The 4,619-nt window shown below is 37.8% G+C and overlaps 1 pseudogene; it reads left to right on the top strand.

Annotated features, from left to right (window-relative positions):
• Nucleotides 1–596: 596 nt before the first annotated feature.
• On the top strand, nucleotides 597–1,759 carry LOC103731255 (annotated as a pseudogene).
• The last annotated feature ends 2,860 nt before the right edge of the window (nucleotides 1,760–4,619 follow it).

The raw sequence follows: 4,619 nt of genomic DNA, 5'->3' as shown, positions 1-4,619 counted from the left end.
ATGGAATGAGGCTCTTTATTTGAAAAAGAAAAAAAAAAAGCCAAGGTTAGTGGATACTAAAGTAAAGAAGAAAGTAAAGAATAAATAGAGACAGTGAGATCCATATATACATAAAACACTAGTCAGCCATAAAATACTATAATCCTATCATTTTTAATAGCATAGATGAAATTATTGAACATTATATTGAGATAAATAAATAAGACCCAGAGAAACAAATATCTTATGATCTTATTTACATGATAAATCTAATAATTGATAAGATATAACTAGAAATTACACTGATGTTTACCAGAGGTTGGAAGCTGTTAGAGCTGGGGGAAATGTGGTGATGATCAAAGGATGTTCAATCACAAAGAGGTGAGAGGAAATGTTTTAATGTGAGGATTATAATTAATGACAGTGTAAATCTGAAAATTGTACCTGGGTGGATGTTATGGGCTATCACTTCTAAAATGTTAACAAATGGTCACACATTGTTAGCTGGATTACTCCACAATGCATGTATACTACATGACACGGTGTTATACAGAATAAGAAAATATATGATCTTTCAATTTAAAAATAAATCAATAGGCAGCAGGGGCCTTGCCATGAGGGAAGGTGAAGATGAGTCAAAAGAATTTGAACAAAAAGTGGTTGATTACAGTGGACTAAGAGTTCAGGCCATGCAGCTAAGTGAAAAAGAAGATGATAATAATTAAAGGAGAGACAATCCAGGTGATAACTGGGAAGAAGGGGGAGGTGGTAGTGGTGTAGAAAAATCATCAGGTCCCTGGAATAAAACTGCTCTGATACAAGTGCTTCCTGATACAGAAACCCCAGAAGTGGCAATGCCTAGTGGGTGTGTGGACCTCCTGGGGCCAGGCTAACCACAACTAGGAAAACACCACAAGAACCACCAGAACTACATGGTGACATGCAGTTCCCATCCTGCAGTCCACTGCCAAGCAGGCAGAAAGCCAAAAGTACTTCAAATGAACGTTACCTGAAGTTAAATGACCACATATGGCACATCTGCATCTTATTTAGGGACATGGATTTTTTTTTAAATAAATAAAATGGGAAGAAATGTAAATGAATTCATACGGAAAAATTTTGGGTGACCTTAAAGTAAATCCCAGACTTTTTGCCTTGTTGACAGCATAGCTGGAATTTAGACCTCCATGTGGACTCAAGTCTCAATTCTGTCCTCCAAAATTCTGGAAGGACAGTGACTTGCCACACATACCTGAGCTAATCAGACCATTCCTCCAAAGCAGAAGGGAGGAAAAATCAGTGAATGAGAACTTGACTTGAATGAGAAAACTGTTCCCCTTATGCATAAATAAACTATTATCTACTAAGTGCTAAAGTTTACATAGCTTCTAAGGTTGTCTCCTCAAGTTGGTCACTTCTAATCAGAAGATGGGCTATAGAGCTTGAGGACAGTATTACATGTTTTCTGTTCTATTGAAGCCTTAAAATGGTTTGATAAAGAACTTTGTATTCCCTCCCTGTCTCCACAAGATTCTTGGAAGGGATAATTTTTTTTTTTTTAAATTCCAGGGAGAATATTTTCAAAATTCCCCACTGAAGAAGTATTTACTGATTACACTTCTTTTCCCTTAGGGATAGAGAAAGGGGGAGGAGCTTTGAAGTAAGACACAGAAATAGAGGTAGGGAGGAGGGTTCAGAAAAGCAGGCCCTCAAACTTCAGCTAGATAACCAGCATGCTGTGCTCGAAAATCAGAAATGCAGCCACACACAGTACAATTAAGGAATGGTCTTTGCTAAGCCTTCCAAGATAACTAGACCACAGCTAACCATCAAGAATAGCCATTCACTGACTGATCTCTGGATCCATAGTAATAGATGCAGACCTCTTGACTGTAATGACTGTCCCTGTTGCACTGTGGAAATTCAAAGTGTCACACCTCTTCTTTATGTGTATTGGGTTTAGGGAAATTTTCATTGTCATAAATGTGTGCACTAACTAGATTCAGCAGTGTTTCTGTAATTGCTCTGAAAAATGTTAAAAAACCAAAACTGCAGCTAGTGGTCATTTCAAAAATCTTTTTCTCTTCAGATACTGAGCCTTCAAAAGGTTAACTAGCTCAGATTTTCTGCACTTACCTGCGGACTTCATGTGAATCACATCTTCTGGTCACTGTAAGCCTTGAATATCAGTTCTGCTGGATTCTTATCAGAAATCCTGCAGAAAGTCAGCCATCTGGGTTCTGATATGCTGTCAAAGATGAAGATTTACGTGACCTTGATTAACCTGTTCTGTGCCCCACCCTAAGGAATTCTCTGTGGTGTGACTACAGTAGACTTCCTGGAACAAGCCTTGTCAGAACTGATGTGTTTGGATCATCCTTGAAGGGCTGTGATTTACAATTTAAGTTTTTAGCTGCAGTATGACCATAACTACAAATTAAATTCAACCAAACTTAGGTTCACCAAATGGGAAAAGGGGTGGGAAGTAACCTTGCTTATTTGAATAATTTTTTATTCAGATAGTGCTTTTTCTGTGCTCCACATTAAGGCCTTGTGTTGCCTCAGAGTAAGTTCTTTGACAGCGTATTGTTCGATAAATAACCTGAAACATGCATTGGAGTTGTGAAGTGACCTGTGTTTGCCAATCCTTAAGTGGAACCAGATAGGTTTTGACAACAGGCATAGTAAGGCAGTGGCACTCAATGTGCTGCTCCAGCCTCCTCTAATCAGGTCTAAATTTGACAGGGAACTCCCTGGAGGAAGTGTGGCATCTGCTTAGGTGGAGGGCTGCACTGAGCTGTCCTTAACAACTCAAAGCAACAAGACCAACTCAGCCTCCATCCTCAGGTCTCATGGATCTTGCATAAGCTTTGATAAGTCATATGTACCCCGAATCTGAAGTTACTGGCCACTCTGTAGATCCAGCACTTGTCCCAGCCAGACCTGTTCACCATGGGGGTGTCCACTTGAAAAGGAAGGGCAACAGCCAGCAATGTAGCATTTTTAGTTTTAGTATTTGCAGTTTAACTCTCCAGTCATATTTAGTCTTTAAAAGAGACTTGACATTCCCTAGGATTACTAGTAATTTCCCACCTAAAAAAACAGTCTGGCAACTACCCAATTTTGTACCTGGTTTAGTAGAAGTATTCCACAGTGGCAGGTGGCTATGTGATGTCTGGGTTTCTCTGTAACAAACTCCTTTGCCAAATGTGGTCCAGACTTGCTGGCAGCTGACAGAAGTGAAATAGGTGAGTGAAGCTCTCCCCTAGGTAGGTATGAAAACCAACCGTTTAGTTGACGAGTGCAACAGGTAGGAGCCCAGTGGGCCAGTGGCTCCTGCGCACTGCAAGCAACCTCTTAGGCAATTATGTTGGCATTATCTGAGTTAACCAAGGGGAGGCTGGGTGATCAGAATTCAAAGGTTCTTGGTTAAACTGAACACTTTATTTGAGCACTGGAAACCTTAACAAGTAATCTGAGACCTTGAGCCACATACTTCCCTTAAAACGTACTATTTTTCCCCCCACAAATTTTGTTTGGGGTTATGGTTTGAGAAGTGAACTGGGACAAATGTGAAGAGTTCTGTTTAATGCCATGCTGCACTGGAAATCTGAAGGCCTGCAGCTGATGTAAAGTCCAACTCGTGATACAATTTTTTAAGATTGTGAGATTATCAAAATGCACATGAATCAAGTTTTAATACACTGTAGGATGGGTGGATAATTCTATTATACTATTTCTTTCTTTGGATTCTCAGATATGATTTGTCATTGTCAGAACTCTTTAACATTAACAAATTCAGTAAAAAGTAAATATATGGAACATAGAAAAAAGAAAGATCTATAGAATGGATTTAGATCTAAGCAGTGACACAGGAAATGTTAGAAGCAAGTCATAATCATTTATGTAGGTGATAGAACTTATTCTTAATCCCTCATTATGATTTATGTCCATCTTCCAAAGTAGAGCCTTTACCATTTAAGCAACTTGATTTTGAAAATCTTGTGTTTTTAGATCTCATTCTCTCTCTTTCTCTCTCTCCCTCTCTCAACATGTTTTCTCAATTTAAAACAAGAGACATTTAGAATTTGATTAATGATATTTTTTTAATGCCTATAGTCAGTAGTTTGTGAGTATGCTACCAGAACAGAATTTCATAGTTGGAACCTCTATCATTGCTATCAAAATGCTGCTCTCCTTACTAAATTGAAATCTGGGTAAACAATTAGGTCTGTATTACATTTTACTAATGTACTAAAATTTCAATTTCACTTTTGAGAATATGATGTAATTCTTAGTGAGAACTGCTTATTTCCACTAATAGGTAAAATAATGATTTTAGCAAATCATAATTGAATGAAAAATAATATTACTTCTTTTATGACTGTTTTTTTTCTGATGAATTCTTTGCTAGGTTTTACATGAATCTTTGATCTCGTCTGAAATACAGAGCAGATATAAGTAAAGCAAGCAATCAAATACAGACTACTGCTTATTCACAATCTGTACATTAAAATTAAGAATTTTCTAAAAATTTGAAGCCAGTATAGCAGCCAATAAATCCTAGAATACGCTCTTATATTGCCACAGTGTTGTTGTTGTAAGGTCTGAGAAGTGCTAACAGGATAGTTGGTGTCTCA

This window comes from Nannospalax galili, unplaced genomic scaffold (genome assembly GCF_000622305.1).
Source record: "Nannospalax galili isolate Female #2095 unplaced genomic scaffold, S.galili_v1.0 scaffold1214, whole genome shotgun sequence".
In the NCBI taxonomy this organism is placed as follows: Eukaryota; Metazoa; Chordata; class Mammalia; order Rodentia; family Spalacidae; genus Nannospalax; species Nannospalax galili.
The sequence above is the reverse complement of the archived record's forward strand: the minus strand, read 5'-3'. Positions and strand labels throughout refer to the sequence as shown.